Raw genomic sequence first — 20,431 nt, 5'->3', positions numbered from 1 at the left:
CAGCCCTTTCCAGTGCTAACACATCCCATAGAATGCTGTGTCCAGAGAAGGAATGAAAGAATCTGTATTTATGTAGCATCGTTCATGACCTCAGGATGTCCCAAAGTGCATCACAGCCCATTATGTTCTTTTGAGGTGTAGTCACTTGTTTTGTAGGAACAATTGGAAGACTTTCATCAGTCATAGCGACATAACAAATGAGCTGCTGAAGATTTCCCCGGGTGGTATTTGCAACCCGCAGCCCCGAGTCCAAAACCAGTCAGACCGATGGGTCTGAGAATAGATTACTGGCTAACTTTTCTAAACATATAAATAATAAAAGGGTAGCCAGAGGAAGGGTGGGGCCAATTAGGGACCAAAATGGGGATCTTCTTGTGGAGGCAGATGGCATGGCTGATTTACTTTACATCAGTCTTCACTAAAGAAGAGGATGCTGCCAGTGTCACAGTAAAGGAGGAGGTAGTAGAGAAATTGAATAGTATTAAAATAGATAGAGGAGGTACTTCAAAGGTAGGTAGCACTCAAAGCAGAAAAGTCACCGGATCCGGATGTGATGCATTCTCAGTTGCTGAGGGAAGTAAGGGTGGAAATTGCAGAGGATCTGGCCACAATCTTCCAATCCTCCTCAGATATGGGAGTGGTGTCAGAGGACAGGAGGATTGAAAATGTTACACCCCTGTTCAAAAAAGGGGAGAGGGATAGACCTGGCAACAACAGGCCAGTCAGCCTAAAGTCGTTGATGGGGAAACTTTGAGACACGATAATCCGGGACGTCTTTGTGCCACACTTGTTCAAATGCTGCCTTGATGTCAGAGGCAGTCACTCTCACCTCACCTCTGGAATTCAGCACTTGTATCCATGTTTGGATCAAAGTGGTAATGAGGCCTGGAGTCGAGTGGTCCTGGCAGACCCAAACTGAGCATCGTTGCTGCTATGTTTACCCACAGGATTTCATTCATCTCAAGCATTTTCTGTGATAAGGTGCAAGTCTTTTTCTTTCTTCCTGTTTTGCCCGTTCCACCCGAAATGAGTTTGAGGCAGTTCCATCAAAGTTCCAATTGGGAATGGATCCATGATTTAAAAAATCTCCCCAATCGGGCACTGAATTGGCAATCCCACTCAGGCAGACCACAGAAATGGCTGGTTTGAGAAATGGAAACAGAACTCTCGCACAGCGTAGCTAGCCTTTCCCATGATCTACGTTACTCAATCATTTCTGTAGCCCTGTCACTGTTAGAAATGTATTGTTGGCAATAAAATACACAGAGGCTGGAGTCAATGTGCCAAGAATGAGTTCAATACACAGAGTCAAACACTTGCAGGTATATTAAGGGTTAAATGGACAAACATGCTCTCAGCCAGCACCAAGATTACGAGAGATTCTTTGCTGCAGAGGAACACATGCTATAGGCAGTGGAGCTTAACCTCCCCACTCTCCCCCTCTCTTTTTCTCTCCTCTCTCTCTCGCTCTCCCTCCCAGCCCCCTCCCTCAGTCTTACCCCCCCTCTCTCTCTCCCAGTCCCCTCTCTCTCTCCTACCCCCCCTCTCTCTCTCCCAGCCCCCCTCTCACTCCTATCCCCTCTCTCTCCCAGTCCCCTCTCTCTCCCAACCCCTCTCTCTCTCCCAGCCCCCTCTTTGCCTCCCAACCCCCCCTCTCCTTCCCAGCCCCCTCTCTTACTCCTACCCCCTCTCTCTCCCAGCTCCCTCTCTCACTCCTACCCCCTCTCTTCCTCTTCCAGCCCCATCTCTCTCTCCTACCTCCCCTCTCTCTCCCTGCCCCATCTCTCTCTCTCCCAGCTCCCTCTCTCTCTCCTACCACCCCTCTCTCTCCCTGCCCCATCTCTCTCTCCTTCCCCCTCTCTCTCTCCCTGCCCCATCTCTCTCTCTCCTACCCACCCTCCCTCCCTCTCTCTCCCAGTCCCCTCTCTCTCTCCCAGTCCCCTCTCTCTCTCCCAGCCGTCCTCTCTCTCCCTGCCCCATCTCTCTCTCTCCTACCCACCCTCCCTCTCTCTCCCAGTCCCCTCTCTCTCTCTCCCAGTCCCCTCTCTCTCTCCCAGCCTCTTCTCTCTCCTACCTGCCCTCTTTCTCCCTGCCCCATCTCTCTCTCTCTCCTACCCACCCCCTCTCTCTCCCAGTCCCCTCTCTCTCTCCCAGCCCCCTCTCTCTCCCAGCCCCATCTCTCTCTCTCTCAGCCCCCTCTCTCTCTCCTACCTCCTCTCTCTCTCTCCCATCCCCCTCTCTCTCCCAGCCCCCTCTCTCTCCCTGCCCCATCTCTCTCTCTCTCCCAGTCCCCTCTCTCTCTCCCAGCCCCCTCTCTCTCTCCCAGCCCCCTCTCCCTCTTTCTCTCTCCCAGACCCCTCTCTCTCCCAGCCCCCTCTCTCTCTCCCAGCCCCTTCTCCCTCTTTCTCTCTCCCAGACCCCTCTCTCTCCCAGTCCTCTCTCTCTCCCAGTCCCCTTCCCTCTTTCTCCCAGTCCTCTCTCTCTCACAGCCCCCTCTTTCTCTCTCTCAGCACTCTCTCTCATCCCTTAGTTTTACATTCTTTTTTTTTGCCTCAACATACCAAAGTCACAGAAAGGCTCTACAGCACAATCTCAGGATGTAATAATGAGAAAACAACAAACAGATGTATCCACGGGAAGATAAAAACTAACAAAGACGATTTTATTAGACGAATTACAGCCTCAGCTATCAGCAGCCAGCTACATTTGCAGCTCTTTAGTTTTATGTTTGAACTAGAGAGCTTGATGTAAAATGGAACCGAAATGGATTATTTTCATATACAATGGATTCCTTCACTCCCTCTCGATTTCCTACATAGCTACGACATAACGATGTCTGAGTTCTCACCACAATTCAAGCTCCTCTGGGACTAAGATATGAGGGAGACCACAGAACTTCCCAATCTGCGATCTCAGTCTCTCTACTTACTCGATTTCGCTTTTTGTTAAATTAAAGATACCAACACCTCCGGACTCTGTCAGTTCGGAACCTCTGCCATTGAGGCCAACTGTAAGATCACAGCTGGCGAGTCGAGACAAATCTTTGTGTGCAAAATTCTACTGTCGCCCAAAGTCAAAATGTCTCCAAAGGCAAGCTCTCCCCACACAGACCCAACCCCAGGGAATCAGCCGGGGAATCCCCGGCACTGGGCGTCTGACCAGCCGTGCAGTGATACCCGGCACTGACCCCCCCCGGGGAAACCCTGCCCAGCCGTGATAACCATCATTCTCAGTTTGTACAGGGAGTGAATTCATCTCATGAAGCCACAGCAACAGCAGCCTGTTAATCCCAGACCAGAGTTGGGTCTGTGTGGGGAGAGCTTGCCTTTGGACACATTTTGACTCTGGGCGACAGTATAAAATGGGCGATAGTGACACATCTCTCCCCATTTCCTCTTCATTCACTTAGTGTATGGATGGGATGGACACAGTGTAGGGGTACAGCTGGTACAGTGTTTGGGAACAGCTGGCACAGTGTTAGGTTACAGCTGGCAGAGTGTTTGTACAGCTCGCACAGTGTTTGTATCGCTAGCACAGTGTTTGGGTACAGCTGGCAGAGTGTGGGGGTACAGCTGGCATAGTGTGGGGGTACAGCTGGCAGTGCACAGGGTACAGCTGGCAGTGTATGGGATACAGCTGGCAGTGCATGGGGGTACAGTTGACAGTGTATGGGGGTACAGCTGGCAGTGTATGGGGTACAGTTGGCAGTGTATGGGGTACAGTTGGCAGAGTGTGGGGTACAGATGGCAGAGTGTGGGGTACAGATGACAGAGTGTGGGGTACAGTTGGCAGTGTATAGGGGTACAGTTGGAAGTGTGTGGGGTACAGTTGGAAGTGTGTGGGGGTACAGTTGGCAGTGTATGGGGGTACAGTTGGCAGCTGTGGGAAGGGTCTGGTTGCAGCCGACACACACAGAATATTAATACAAGGAAACATGAATAGCTGGCCGCTTCTGACCAGATGATCAAGGGAACAGGAGATGGGGGTCACAAGCAAAGAGAGAGGAGGGAGAAACTAAAATGAAGAGGATTCCAGGCTGCCGAAAGGTTGGCATAAGGAAGGAGATGTTTAATATTATGTTTTGAGTTGCCAGATTTTTAGGAGCTGTTTGTCAGTTGGTAGGTATGGTTTTATCTGCCAAAACTTATTAAAGATATCAGTTTCAGAACATTAACTCCAATCCAAGCGTACAACTAGTCCCCTCTTAAAAACAAATTGAAAAAATATCTATAGATCTGAATCATACCAGGATCAGTGCCCATTCCCACACCCGAACATACACTCAGAGCATCAAACAGAGAGTTCGTACAAACCCATGGCACACTCATTAATGTGAAGCCCGCGCGAATCAGTGTGTGTGACAGTACTAAAGCAGTATTGTTACCAACTGCTCTCAGCATTCCCCAAAATCAGCTCCCTTTTAACTGCAGTTTTGGAAAAGTTCTCTCTGCAAACTTGGCAAGAGGGAGTTCCTCATCTTTAAGAAGACTCCAGTAAGGAAGCAAGTCTGCAGTCTGCAAGAGGGGCCTTCTCAGAGGCATGAGTGTTAGAGGATCTCGTCAGATACAGGAGTGTGAGAGTGGTGTAGGAGAGGTCTCCACAGATACAGGAGTAAGAGAGAGGTGCTAGAGGGGTCTCCCCAAATACAGGAGTGTGAGAGAAGGGTTAGATGGCCTTACCCAGATACATCAGTGAGATAGAGGGCTTTCCACAGATACAGGCATGAGAGAGGTGCCTCCCCAGATACAGGAAAAGACTTGCATTTATATAGCGCCTTTCATGACAACTGGACGTCTCAAAGCGCTTTATAGTCAATGAAGTATTTTTGGTGTGTAGTCACTGTTGTAATGTAGGAGTGAGAGAGAGGCGTCTCCCCAGATACAGGAGTGAGAGGGGTTAGAGGGGCAGGAGAGTGAGACAACAACAACCTGCATGTTATAGCATCTTTAATGTAGTAAAACTTCTCAGTGCTTCATAGGAGCATTATAAAACAAAACTTGACACCGACCACATAAGGAGATATTCGGGCAGATAACCAAAAGCTTGGTCAAAGAAGTAGGTTTTATGGAGCATCTTAAAGGAGAAAAGAGAGGTAGAGAGGCCGAGATGTTTAGGGAGAGAATTCCAGAACTTTGGGCCTAGGCAGCTGAAGGCTCAGCCACCAATGGTTGAGCGATTAAAATCGGGGGTGCTCAAGAGGGCAGAATAGGGAGAGGCGAGGAAATGGAGGGATTTGAAAACAAGGATGAGAATTTTAAAATCGAGGCATTGCTTAACCAGGAGCCAATGTAGGTCAGCGAGCACAGGGGTGATAGATAAATAGGACTTGGTGCGAGTTAGGACATGGGCAGCCGAGTTTTGGATGGCCTCAAGTTTACGTAGGGTAGAACATGGGAGACCGGCCAGGAGTGTTGGAATAATCAAGTCTAGAGGTAACAAAGACATGGATGAAGGTTTCAGCAGCAGATGAGCTGAGATAGGACTGGAGTCAGGCAATGTTATGGAGGTGGAAATAAGTGGTGATGGCACGGATATGTGGTTGGAAGCTCATCTCAGTATCAAGTCTGATACCAAAGTTGTGAACAGTTTGGTCTGGTTCAGCCTCCAACAATTGGCAGGGAGAGGGATGGAGTTGGTGGGTAGGGAACGGAGTTTGTGGCGGGGACCAAAGACAATGGCTTCGGTCTTCCCAATATTTAGTTGGAGAAAGTTGGAGACAGAGGTTAGCGGGTCTCCCCAAACACAGAAATGCAAGAGAGAATGTTAGACGGGTCTCCCCAGATACAGGTGTGTGAGAGATGGGTCTCCTCAGATAAGAGCATAGGAGAGTGGTTAGAAAGTAGTCTGTGCTTAATCAATGCTCTGTGCTGAGTTATCTGATCATAGTTAGCAGTTGTCCAAACTGGTCACTGTGCTTCTAACCTGCCTTCCCAATTGCTCATAGCTCCTTTTTGTCAACTATTTCATGGTAAATATCTCATTTGCAAGAATGGTCAACAATCCAACCCACGTCCTTTTCCTCCTCCCTCTCTGTGAACATTCAACCAATGTTTACTGATCTAAACCACATGATCCAAAGTCTGGTACTGGAGAGCATCCCGTACTGGAGCGTGTCCTGTACTGGAGGGTGTCCTGTACTGAAGGGGCGTCCCATACTGGAGGGTGTCCCGTACTGGAGGGAATCCCTTATTAGAGGGCGTTCCATACTGGAGGGAATCCCATACTGGAGGGTGTCCTGTACTGGAGAGTGTCCCGTACTGAAGAGTGTCCCGTATTAGAGAACATCCTGTACTGGAGAGCAACCTGTACTGGGGAGCATCGTGTCCTGGTGACCAATACACCTATTGATCTTTTTCTTCATGCATGGTCCCTATAACTGACTGCATGGCCCATTTAAATTTTTGCTCATGCGCGTTTTTTTCCATGCAAAAGCTGGTGACCGACCTGTACAGACCTCCAGAATGCTGTGCGGCTGCATAGCTTGGCTGAAACATTGCTGGAGGACGTCCCGTGCTGGATCGTGTTCCATACTGGAATGTGTACTGAACTAGAGGGTGTCCTGTACTGGAAGGTGTCCTGTACTGGAGAGTGTCCTGTACTGGAGAGTGTCCTGAACCAGAGGATGTCCTGTACTGGAGAGTGTCCTGAACCAGAGGGTGTCCTGTACTGGAGAGTGTCCTGAACCAGAGGATGTCCTGTACTGGAGAGTGTCCTGTACTGGAGAGTGTCCTGTACTGGAGAGTGTCCTGAACCAGAGGGTGTCCTGTAATGGAAGGTGTTCTGTACTGGAGAGTATCCTGTACTGGAAAGTGTCCTGAACCAGAGGGTGTCCTGTAATGGAAGGTGTTCTGTACTGGAGAGTGTCCTGTACTGGAGAGTGTCCTGTACTGGAGAGTGTCCTGTACTGGAGAGTGTTCTGTACTGGAGAGTGTCCTGAACCAGAGGGTGTCCTGTACTGGAGAGTGTCCTGTACTGGAGAGTGTCCTGAACCAGAGGGTGTCCTGTACTGGAGAGTGTCCTGAACCAGAGGTTGTCCTGTAATGGAAGGTGTCCTGTACTGGAGAGTGTCCTGTACTGGAGAGTGTCCTGAACCAGAGGGTGTCCTGTACTGGAGAGTGTCCTGTACTGGAGAGTGTCCTGAACCAGAGGGTGTCCTGTACCGGAAGGCACTCTGTACTGGAAGGTGTCTTGTACTGGAAGGCTGTCCTGAAGAATGTTAAGTGAGCTGTTCTCCCTTGTTTCGGGTATTATGGGCTACACTTTCCACTTTTGTGCAGATCGCCCAAAAATGGGCGTTATTTCCAGTGTTGGCAGTTAATATGGGTTTTGAGATCGCCAGATTATCGCCCATTTTCAAAACCCCAACTTTCCACTTTATAAAATGGGCGTTACCACGAGCGATGTGAAATGGGCGTTACCGGTAAAATTTTTGCCCTTCTGCCGTAAAATGTCAGCGTCCATAGCAATGCCATGGCAACGGTTGTTTCCTGCGTTTCAGAAGGTCAGGAGTCATCAATACATGCGCAGAAGAGGAGAGAGGGAGCAGAGAGGATCTGAAAGCGTGCGTGGGTGTGTTGAATGGTTGTTTAGCTATTGTGGGAGGTAGGAGGGAGATTTACCAGCAGCAAAAATAATTGAGTGCACAAATAACATTGTTTGCACAGAGTTTTGAGGGAAAAATATATAGTTATAGTTAAAATGGAAGGGATGGAGGAGGCGACACAGCACGCTGTGGAGACTGAGGACGCTGGCAAAAGCACTGAGGTGGGAGAGGAACTATTATTGGAAGGATGAAAACGAGCTCGGAGATTCTCCGACAAGGCAAATGCCTCCCTCCTGCAGGAGGTGGAGTCACGCTGGGGTCAACTGACCCGGGGTGTGCGTGAGAAGCCCACCTCAAAGGTCTACCAGAAGATATGGGCCGACATAGCGACGAACGAGGTGCATGAGGGCAACCAGTGCCGCAAGTTCTGGAACGACCTTGTCGGATTCGCCAGAGCAAATATTACATTTATTTTCATGTACTTATATATTTATATAATTTGATTTGTAAGTGTAATGAGTGATTAAAATCAGATGTGATGTCTTGCACTTATACTGGGAGTGTTTTACTCAAAGCCTGTGTTGACGGTGTATGTCTTTAGGTAAAGAATGATAATTTTCGTAATAATCATGATTACATCTGTTGGTTATGTGTTGTATCAGTCTCTGTGACAGTACCTAGCAATGATCTCATGCAATGATCTCCTGCCATGTCGTGCTGGTGTTACTTTTTACAGAAGAAGCTTTTGAGGAATAGGGCCGAGCAGAGGCGAACGGGTGGCGGGCCACCAGTCATCAGCGAGCTCACCGACATCGAGGAGTGGGTGCAGGCCCTAGTGGGGAACCACCCCCGGTCGGCCATGCAAGCAGCAGAAGAACCTGATGTGATGCCACGTGAGTAAAGTATACACCATTCCGTGATGTAAAGTCAATAGATGCCACACCCACTCATATCCGAACAATAATATATGATAGATGATTGGTGGTGTTGCATGGGGCCGTGCTGTTGGCTGAGCTACAAAACATAAATGAGGTTATTAGAGAAGAAGGGGGTGCTCGGGTCACAAGGTGATTCCGGCGCTACACACACCATATGTGCGACAAAAGCAAATGCCTTCTGAAAATCCAAATACACCACATCCACTGGTTCCCCCTTATCTATTCTGCTAGTTACAACCTCAAAAAACTCTAACAGATTTGTCAAACATGATTTCCCTTTCATAAATCCATGTTGACTCTGCCCGATCCTATTATTCTTTTCTAAGTGCCCTGTTACCACATCCTTAATAATAGATTCTAGCATTTTCCCCATGACTGATGTCACACTAACTGGTCTGTAGTTCCCTGTTTTCTCTCTCCCTCCTTTCTTAAATAGCGGGTTACATTAGCTAGCTTCCAATCTGCGGGAACCATTCTAGAATCTGGAATTTTGCAAGATGACAACCAATGCATCCACTATCTCTATAGCCACCTCTTTCAAAACCCTAGGATGTAGACCATCAGGTCCAGGGGATTTATCGGCTTTCAGTCCCATTAATTTCTCCAGTACTATTCTTTTACTAATACTAATTTCTTTCAGTTCCTCATTCTCGTTAGACCCCTGATACTCCACTATTTCCGGATGTTTTTTGTGTCTTCTCCTGAGAAGACAGACACAAAGCATTTGTTTAATTTCTCTGCCATTTCCTTATTCCCCATTATAATTTCTCCTGTCTCAGCCTGTAGGGGACCCACATTTACTTTCGCTAATCCTTTTTACATACCTATAGAAGCTTTTACAGTGTGTTTTTATGTCTCGCGCTATTGCTCTTTTTGGCAACATTATAAGCCTCTTCCTTTGATCTAATACTGTCTTTAACTTCTCTCGTTAGCCACGGTTGTATCACTGTTCCTGTGGGGTTTTTGTGCCTTAAAGGAATGTATATTTGTTGTAAATGATGTATTAATTCTGTAAATGTTAGCCATTCATCAGCATCATCATCATCATCGTAGGTGGTCCCTTGAACGAGGATGACTTGCTTCCACGAGAGTTCACAGATGTTTCAATGAAGGACCCGATGTTCCAGTCCTGAACTCCAATTGAGGGGGTGGAAGATGCCTGTGCGTGGATTTTTTAACTTGTGGTGACCGTTGCACACCAGCCACCACACGGGCTCGACAGAGCTCGGCCTTTATCGAGTGGCAAGGATTAACCAGGACGACTGGAGACCTGCTCTGCTGCACGGACCGAGTGCGCACACATATCGCAGTGTGGGCTGGCCTGTGCTGCCCCTGAGCCCTCAGCTCTTCTGGGCCCGTACCCTCATTTGCCGCACTTTCACCTCTGTTGTAACTCTCTAATATATCACAAGGGGTGGGGGATATTGCTAGATTTCACTGCTGTGTAGTGGCACTGTAAACACATACGAAAAGAACATATTTGGAAGACATTGTTTACTGCTCCAATACTGCTGCTCCTGATCCCTGGCTGGTCTACCGTCATACCTTTTAATGTATTTCCCAATCTACCTGATCCAACTCTCCCCTCATACCGATGTAGTATCCTTTGTTTAGATTTAAGACCCGAGTTTCAGATTTAACTGAATCAATTTCAAACTTAATGTAAAATTCTATCATATTATGGCAACTCTTCCCTCAAGGCTACAAGGTTATTAATGAACTGTTTCTCATTGCACAATACTAGATCTAAAATAACCTGTTGTTTGGTTGGTTCCACAACATACTGATCGAGAAAACTATCTTGTATACATTCCATGAATTTGTCCTCCATACTATCACTGCAAATTTGGTTTATCCAGTCTATATGTAGATTAAAGTACCCTATGATTATTGTATTACCCTTGTTATATGCATCTCTAATTTCCTGATTCATACTGTGCCCTACATTACCACTACTGTTTGGGGGCCTATAAACAACTCCCAGCAATGTTTGCCGCCCCTTGCTGTTTCTTAGCTCCATCCAAACTGATTCTACTTCTTGATTTTCCGAACTAAGATCCTTTCTCTCTACTGTCTTTATCCCATCCTTTATTATAAGAACATAAGAAATAAGCCATTTGGCCCCTCGAGCCTGCTCCGCCATTAATACAATCATGGCTAATCTGATCATGGACTCAGCTCCACTTCCCTGCCCGTTCCCCATAACCCTTTATTTCCTTATGGCTCAAAAATCTGTCTATCTCCGCCTTAAATATACTCAATGACCCAGCCTCCACAGCTCTCTGGGACAGAGAATTCCATAGATTTAAAATCCTCTGAGAGAAGAAATTCTTCCTCATAGAAACATAGAAATTAGGTGCAGAAGCAGGCCATTCGGCCCTTCGAGCCTGCACCGCCATTCAATAAGATCATGGCTGATCATTCAACCTCAGTACCCCTTTCCTGCTTTCTCTCCATACCCCTTGATCCCTTTGGCCGTAAGGGCCATATCTAACTCCCTTTTGAATATATCTAACGGACTGGCCTCAACAACTTTCTGCGGTAGAGAATTCCACAGGTTAACCATTCTCTGAGTGAAGAAGTTTCTCCTCATCTCGGTCCTAAATAGCTTACCCCTTATTCTTAGACTGTGACCCCTGGTTCTGGAACTTTCGAGCAACGGGAACATTCTTCCTGCCTCTAACCTGTCCAATCTTGTCAGAATTTTATGTTTCTATGAGATTCCCTCTCATTCTTCTAAACTCCAGTGGATACAAGCCCAGTCGATCCAGTCTCTCCTCATATGTCAGTCCTGCCATCCCGGGAATCAAGCTGGTGAACCTTCGCTGTACTCCCTCAATAGTAAGAACGTCCTTCCTCAGATTAGGGGACCAAAACTGAACACAATATTCCAGGTGTGGCCTCACTAAGGCTCTGTACAACTGCAGTAAGACCTCCCTGCTCCTATACTCAAATCTCAGTTTTAAATGGGCGGCCCCTTATTCTGAGACTATGCCCCCTAGTTTTAGTTTCCCCTATGAGTGGAAATATCCTCTCTGCATTCACCTTGTCAAGCCCCCTCATTACCTTATATGTTTCGATAAGATCACCTCTCATTCTTCTGAACTCTAATGAGTATAGGCCCAACCTACTCAACCTATCGTCATAAGTCAACCCCCTCATCTCCGGAATCAACCTAGTGAACCTTCTCTGAACAGTCTCCAATGCAAGTATATCCTTCCTTAAATACGGAGGCCAAAACTGTACGCAGTACTCTAGGTGTGGCCTCACAAACACCTGTATAGTTGTAGCAGGACTTCTCTGCTTTTATACTCTATCCCCCTTGCAATAGAGGCCAACATTCCATTTGCCTTCCTGATTACTTGCTGTACCTGCATACTAACTTTTTGTGTTTTATACACAAGGACCCCCAGGTCCCTCTGTACTGCAGCATTTTATAATTTTTCTCCATTTAAATTATAATTTGCTTTTCTATTTTTTCTGCCAAAGTGGATAACCTCATATTTTCCCACATTATACTCCATCTGCCAAATTTTTGCACACTCACTTAGCCTGTCTACATCCCTTTGCAGATTTTTTTGTGTCCTCCTCACAATATGCTTTCCCACCCATCTTTGAATCATCAGCAAATTTGGCTACATCCAAGTCATTAATATAGATTGTAAATAGTTGAGGCCCCAGCACTGATCCCTGCGGCACCCCACTAGCACCTCACTAGTTCCAGTTTGCCAACCAGAAAATGACCCATTTATCTCGACTCTCTGTTTTCTGTTAGTTAGCCAATCCTCTATCCATGCTAATATATTACCCCCAACCCCGTGAACATTTATCTTGTGCAGTAACCTTTTATGTGGCACCTTATCGAATGTCTTCTGGAAATCCAAATACACCACATCAGGGCTACCCCTCCTCCTTTCCCATTTTGCCGATCACTTCTAAACGTTAAGTATCCTGTAATATTTAGTTCCCAACCTTGACCACCTTGCACCCACATTTCCATAATAGTGATTAGATCAAACTTATTCATTTCTATCTCTGCTATTAATTCATCTATTTTGACGTGAATGCTTCGCGCATTCAGATATAGTGCCTTTAGCTTTGGTTTTTTTCTATTTTATCCTGATGTCACATTAGTCACTAATGGTCTATTACCTTTGTTACTCTCTCTGTCCCTCCCTGACCCACTCTGCTTATTGTAACCCAAAACTCTGCTCTTCTCTAGAGCCTTGACATTTCTCTTGCTGCTTTTAAATTTACTCTTTCCTGAATCCTCCACCGCCCCCCGACATTAGTTTAAAGCCCTGTCTACTGCTCGCAGGCGCAAACTTGATGGGCCAAATGTCTTCCTTCTATGATGTACTGTTCTATGATTCCATGAACAGGCACCGGATGGAGTAAAGTGTCTGTGAACAGTGTCTGGAGAGAGTACAGTGCCTGTGTACTGTGTCTGGAGCAGGTACAGTGTCTGTGCATTGTGTCTGGAGAGAGTACAGTGTCTGTGCATTGTGTCTGGAGAGAGTACAATGTCTGTGCATTGTGTCTGAAGAGAGTACAGTGTCTGTGCACTGTGTCTGGAGTGGGTACAGTGTCTGTGCATTGTGTCTGGAGAGAGTACAGTGTCTGTGCACTGTGTCTGGAGAGAGTACAATGTCTGTGCATTGTGTCTGAAGAGAGTACAATGTCTGTGCATTGTGTCTGGAGCGGGTACAGTGTCTGTGCACTGTGTCTGGAGCGGGTACAGTGTCTGTGCATTGTGTCTGGAGCGGGTACAGTGTCTGTGCATTGTGTCTGGAGAGAGTACAGTGTTTGTGTACTGTGTCTGGAGAGAGTACAGTGTCTGTGCATTGTGTCTGGAGCAGGTACAGTGTCTGTGCACTATGTCTGGAGCAGGTACAGTGTCTGTGCACTGTGTCTGGAGCAGGTACAGTGTCTGTGCACTGTGTCTGGAGCGGGTACAGTGTCGGTGCATTGTGTCTGGAGCAGGTACAGTGTCTGTGCACTGTGTCTGGAGCGGGTACTGTGTCTGTGCATTGTGTCTGGAGCGGGTACCGTGTCTGTACATTGTGTCTGGAGAGAGTACAGTGTCTGTGCACTGTGTCTGGAGAGAGTACAGTGTCTGTGCACTGTGTCTGGAGCAGGTACAGTGTCTGTGCACTGTGTCTGGAGCAGGTACAGTGTCTGTGAACAGTGTCTGGAGCAGGTACAGTGTCTGTGCACTGTGTCTGGAGCAGGTACAGTGTCTGTGCACTGTGTCTGGAGCAGGTACAGTGTCTGTGTACTGTGTCTGGAGAGAGTACAGTGTCTGTGTACTGTGTCTGGAGCAGGTACAGTGTCTGTGCATTGTGTCTGGAGCAGGTACAGTGTCTGTGTACTGTGTCTGGAGAGAGTACAGTGTCTGTGCACTGTGTCTGGAGCAGGTACAGTGTCTGTGTACTGTGTCTGGAGCAGGTACAGTGTCTGTGCACTGTGTCTGGAGCAGGTATAGTGTCTGTGCACTGTGTCTGGAGCAGGTACAGTGTCTGTGCACTGTGTCTGGAGCAGGTACAGTGTCTGTGCACTGTGTCTGGAGCGGGTACTGTGTCTGTGCATTGTGTCTGGAGCGGGTACCGTGTCTGTACATTGTGTCTGGAGAGAGTACAGTGTCTGTGCACTGTGTCTGGAGATAGTACAGTGTCTGTGCACTGTGTCTGGAGCGGGTACAGTGTCTGTGAACAGTGTCTGGAGCAGGTACAGTGTCTGTGCACTGTGTCTGGAGCAGGTACAGTGTCTGTGCACTGTGTCTGGAGCAGGTACAGTGTCTGTGTACTGTGTCTGTAGAGAGTACAGTGTCTGTGTACTGTGTCTGGAGCAGGTACAGTGTCTGTGCATTGTGTCTGGAGCAGGTACAGTGTCTGTGTACTGTGTCTGGAGAGAGTACAGTGTCTGTGCACTGTGTCTGGAGCAGGTACAGTGTCTGTGTACTGTGTCTGGAGCAGGTACAGTGTCTGTGCACTGTGTCTGGAGCAGGTATAGTGTCTGTGCAATGTGTATGGAGCAGGTACAGTGTCTGTGCAATGTGTATGGAGCAGGTACAGTATCTGTGCACTGTGTCTGGAGCAGGTACAGTGTCTGTGCACTGTGTCTGGAGCAGGTACAGTGTCTGTGCATTGTGTCTGGAGCAGGTACGGTGTCTGTGCATTGTGTCTGGAGCAGGTACAGTATCTGTGCACTGTGTATGGAGCGGGTAGTGTCTGTGCAGTGTCTGGAGCGAGTACATCATTTTGTTACTTCATTGGCTGCAAAGTGCTTTGCGATGTCCTGAGTTGTAAAAGGTGCCATAGAAATGCAATTTCTTTCATCCTTTCCTTTTATCATCTCCTTTATATATCTCTTTCCCAGCATGCCGCTTACTACCATTTTAAACAGTCACTTAACAAGGCTTTGCAGGGAAATCACTGTTATTTCCAACCAAAACCACCACCAGTTATGTCGCACTGTTGCCAAAGAAGTTCCCCACGTTGTATGCCTTCACTGTCTGCGTGAGGCTAGCCTCGTTGATGACCCACGGTTACAGTTTGTTCTCCTATGCGGCGACAGCACATGCCAATGAACTGTTGATCTGGCAACAAAATGATGGACAATTCTACCTGTATCTTTCCAATATTATTGTTTGGTTTTCCCTCCTGGAACTGAATGCGTTGCTGACACACATCTGTATGACTGGGAATCCAAAGAGAGGCTGGTAACGTTCTGGGTGATTGGGGAACGGAGTGCGCTGAAAGTTGGTAAGCGGGGGGGATTTGTGCAGGGTGGCGGTACAGTTATTCTGGGTCAGGAGCAGGACTCGGTTAAGGGAGGGTTTGACATCAATCAGAGTTTTATCGGGGAGATAACAGGTGTGAATCTGTGGGACCATGTTTTAACTGCCAGTGAGATCAAGACTGTAAGTCAGGGTTGTTACAGTGCTGTTGGGAACATCATCGACTGGGCATCAATATGGTATACAATCAGAGGAAACGTGATCATTAAAGACAATAATGACTGCATCATGTAAAATTCTTTGTCTGGAACAGTTTTGGGGATATCGGGCTAAGGTTGAGAATGGACAGAGTTAAGGGGAGAAATTCGCACCAAATTGCATTCATAGATTATTGCCTTGTGTTGCGATTTTTTTTCTATCTAAATCAGCCAGGCAGCGAAAGTAATGAAGTTTACTCTAGAATAAAGAGCAATGATCACAGGGCTGATTAAATTTGGATCAGGAACCTTTCAAATGCTCACCTCCCTCGGTATCTGGGTGAAGGCTCCGAGCTCAAAGTACAAGAACCATTGTCATTCTTCATCAATATGTTGAGAGATGGAGAAGGAGAGTCAGGGACTTCGACGGCTGTAAACAGGACTCAGCTTGGTGTAAATCACTATGGTGTTACACTGCACACTGAACACTGATTATAGCCCAGAGAACGACAGAAACTGCCCAGAACAGACAATCTCACCAACTCGACCCACACATCCTTCCTCATTTATTCCACTGGTGCCCTTTTTAAAATCCCAATGGGAATAGTTCGATATCCCAGTTACAAGGTGCACCAGTACATAGAGGTGACAAGAGCAAGTTTGCTGCCTTCTAACTCGATCAGACACACACAGACAATAAAAGAATGGAATATAATGTGTGTGGTGTTGAGGGGCAGAGTCAGTCTGTGAGAAAGTCCCTGTCGTGGAAACGGATTCTGTTCTGGATTGTGTTTATGTTGGTTTGGGATTATTACTGCCTACTCTCCCTCTCTCTCTCGTTTTCTCATTACTTATGTTACACACTGATTTGTAATGCTCGTACATTGTGATATGCCTCGAAAGAGATTGTAATCAAACTGTAATATTGCAGTTTCATCAGATGAAAAGGAAAGGTGTGTTTAAATTACTGTTTGTGTCGGCATCTAATCTTCAATTAAAACTCAGTACAATCCGGCTCTTCAATATCAAATGAAATAACTGCACTGTCCGGAGTGGTACTGAGGCTCACTCGGACCAGGTTCCATCCCTGGCCTGTGCTAAGTCAACTGATCCCAATCCAGTGAAGGAGAGCCCATTGGCTGAAGTCATTCAGCCAGTGGGACTGAGCTGAATTCGAAAAATTTGACTCCAATGAAAAATGGAAAATGCTCACATAGTAAACTGCAAATTCTCCCAACACTATGATCTGGTCCTGTGTAATGAGACAGGGATAATAAACGATCTCCGAGTAAAAGATCCTCTCGGAATGAGTGATCACAGTATGGTTGAATTTGTAATACAGATTGAGGGTGAGGAAGTAGTGTCTCAAATGAGCATACTATGCTTAAACAAAGGGAACTACAGTGGGATGAGGGCAGAGTTGGCTAAAATAGATTGGGAACACAGACTAAACGGTGGCACAATTGAGGAACAGTGGAGGACTTTTAAGGAGCTCTTTCATAGTGCTCAACAAAAATATATTCCAGTGAAAAAGAAGGGCGGTAAGAGAAGGGATAACCAGCCGTGGACAACTAAGGAAATAAAGGAGTATCAAATTAAAAACCAATGCGTATAAGGTGGCCAAGGTTAGTGGGAAACTAGAAGATTGGGAACATTTTAAACGACAGTAAAGAATGACTAAGAAAGCAATAAAGAAAGGAAAGATAGATTACGAAGGTAAACTTGCGCAAAACATAAAAACAGATAATAAAAGCTTATACCGATATATAAAATGGAAAAGAGTGACTAAAGTAAATGTTGGTCCCTTAGAAGATGAGAAGGGGGATTTAATAATGGGAAATGTGGAAATCGCTGAGACCTTAAACAATTATTTTGCTTCGGTCTTCACAGTGGAAGACACAAAAACCATGCCAAAAATTGCTGGTCACGGGAATGTGGGAAGGGAGGACCTTGAGACAATCACTATCACTAGGGGGGTAGTGCTGGACAGGCTAATGGATCTCAAGGTAGACAAGGTAGTCCTGATGAAATGCATCCCAGGGTATTAAAAGAGATGGCGGAAGTTATAACAGATACATTCGTTATAATCTACCAAAATTCTCTGGAGTCTGGGGAGGTACCATCGGATTGGAAAGCAGCTAATGTAACGCCTCTGTTTAAAAAAGGGGGCAGACAAAAAGCAGGTAACGATAGGCCGGTTAGTTTAACATCTGTAGTGGGGAAAATGTTGAAGCTATCATTAAGGAAGAAATAGCAGGACATCTAGATAGGAATAGTGCAATCAAGCAGACGCAACATGGATTTCATGAAGGGGAAATCATGTTTAGCTAATTTACTGGAATTCTTTGAGGCTATAACGAGCATGGTGGATAGAGGTGTACCGATGGATGTGGTGTATTTAGATTTCCAAAAGGCATTTGATAATGTGCCACACAAAGATTACTGCAGAAGATAAAGGTACGCGGAGTCAGAGGAAATGTATTAGCATGGATCGAGAATTGACTGGCTAACAGAAAGCAGAGAGTCGGGATAAATGGGTCCTTTTTGGGTTGGAAATCGGTGGTTAGTGGTGTGCCACAGGGATCGGTGCTGGGACCACAACTGTTTACAATATACATAGATGACCTGGAAGAGGGGACAGAGTGTAGTGTAACAAAATTTGCAGATGATACAAAGTTTAGTGGGAAAGCGGGTTGTGTGGAGGACACAGAGAGGCTGCAAAGAGATTTAGATAGGTTAAGCGAATGGGCTAAGGTTTGGCAGATGGAATACAATGTCGGAAAATGTGAGGTCATCCACCTTGGAAAAAAAAACAGTAAAAGGGAATATTATTTGAATGGGGAGAAATTACAAGATGCTGCGGTGCAGAGGGACCTGGGGGTCCTTGTGCATGAACTCTTTTTGGAGTTTATCTGCAAAACAAAAAAACATTAAACCGTGCCACCCAACCTGGGTGACACACCAGACATTTACAAGGCCCCTTTTTTTTTTTCTCCTTTTTTTTTGTGTTTTTCTTTTTTTGGGTTTTTTTTTTGGGCACTAAAATCACAATTTTTCCCCAGTGCCCCCTACAAAAGGGAAGGGGGACACTAAAAGCACCGGCAATTAAAACAAATTAAACTTTAAAACGTAAAATCAAATTAAAATTTGGTTGCCGGGCGTGATGATGCACTCCAGTCCCTCCGGTGCTTACCTCTCGCGGAAGGCCGCGAGCGTACCGGTGGACACCGCGTGCTCCATCTCCAAGGACACCTTGGACCGGATGTAAGAGCGGAAGAGAGGCAGGCAGTCAGGTTGAACGACCCACTCGACCGCCCGCTGCCTGGACCGGCTGATGGCACCCTTCGCCGTGCCCAGGAGCAGTCCTACGAGGAGGCCCTCGGACCTACCCGCTCCCCTCCGCACAGGGTGCCCAAAGATCAGGAGAGTGGGACTGAAGTGCAGCCAGAATTTCAGGAGCTCCTTGTGCATGAATCCCAAAAAGTTAGTTTGCAGGTGCAGCAGGTAATCAGGAAGGCGAATGGAATGTTGGCCTTCATTGCGAGAGAGATGGAATACAAAAGTAGGGAGGTCCTGCTGCAACTGTACAGGGTATTGGTGAGGCCGCACCTGGAGTACTGCGTGCAGTTTTGGTCACCTTACTTAAGGAAGGATATACTAGCTTTGGAGGGGGTACAGAGACGATTCACTAGGCTGATTCCGGAGATGAGGGGGTTACCTGATGATGATAGATTGAGTAGACTGGGTCTTTACTCATTGGAGTTCAGAAGGATGAGGGGTGATCTTATAGAAACATTTAAAATAATGAAAGGGATAGACAAGATAGAGGCAGAGAGGTTGTTTCCACTGGTCGGGGAAACTAGAACTAGGGGGCACAGCCTCAAAATACGGGGGAGCCAATTTAAAACCGAGTTGCGAAGGAATTTCTTCTCCCAGAGGGTTGTGAATCTGTGGAATTCTCTGCCCAAGGAAGCAGTTGAGGCTAGCTCATTGAATGTATTCATATCATAGATAGAGAGATTTTTAACCAATAAGGGAATTAAGGGTTATGGGGAGCGGGCGGGTAAGTGGAGCTGAGTCCACGGCCAGATCAGCCATGATCTTGTTGAATGGCGGAGCAGGCTCGAGGGGCTAGATGGCCTACTCCTGTTCCTAATTCGTATGTTCTTATATTCTTATGTTCTATGTTCAATGGAAATTCAGCAATATTTCAGGAAATTTCAGTAAACATTGCAGCTCACCTCCTTGAAGTATATGCAGCCCAGTTTAGTTTCCACATTGTGATAAGACACAGGGTGGCAGGACATTGTAACTGGGGGTTCCTTGATTCTGAGGCATTTTTAGCTTGACACTTAATTCAAAGGCACATCCAGCACATTCCTCATTGAGGTCGTTTGCTGTTCATGAGAAACTGCTCAGTGAATGGAAGTCTTTCTTTATCACAGTGTGGATTTGCATTTGAACTTCTCCTTGCAGTCTACTAACCCTCCTGAGCCTCATTACAGCAGCTGTATGGCCGCAAGGTCGGCCTGGAGGATCCAGGTGATGCTGCTGGGGACTTTCCCAATGCATTTGTTGTGTTTATGGTCTCTGAAGGCAACTGAGTTTCCGGTGAACCAAAAGCTGTCCCAGTGTGTGCTGTGTACAGGCCCAGATTAACAATTACACTCTCATCGCAGAATGCTGCTCACTGAGGCCTCATGTGATGCCAACACATCTCATCCAAAAGATGAAAATTAACATATTGACACACCAATGTATTCAGGCTAAACTATGCAGTCAGATTTATTACAGGTTAAGCAATGAACAGCAGACAGTTGCTTTTGAAAGCTCCTGAAGATGCACAATAATTAGAAATAATACAGGGCGTTAATGCATGCCTTTTCGAACTACTGTTCTAACACAGTCCAGGGAACGACAGCACTTCAAGATGAAACGGTCTGCAGTAGACCTTTAAGATGCAACTTTGCCGATAGCTGAGATATATTACAGTTCACCCCTAGAATTCAGATCT

General features: G+C 46.5%; 1 protein-coding gene and 1 pseudogene across 15 annotated transcripts in view; one reads left to right on the top strand and one right to left on the bottom strand.

Annotated features, from left to right (window-relative positions):
- col16a1 (collagen, type XVI, alpha 1) overlaps window positions 1-20,431 on the bottom strand; it is a 618,256-nt gene that overhangs the window by 549,057 nt on the left and 48,768 nt on the right. The window lies entirely within an intron of this gene.
- On the top strand, window positions 361-15,514 carry LOC139279667 (C-reactive protein-like; annotated as a pseudogene).

This window comes from Pristiophorus japonicus, chromosome 14 (assembly GCF_044704955.1).
Source record: "Pristiophorus japonicus isolate sPriJap1 chromosome 14, sPriJap1.hap1, whole genome shotgun sequence".
NCBI lineage: Eukaryota > Metazoa > Chordata > Chondrichthyes > Pristiophoridae > Pristiophorus > Pristiophorus japonicus.
Note: the sequence above shows the minus strand (reverse complement) of the source record. Positions and strands in the feature narration are given on the sequence as shown.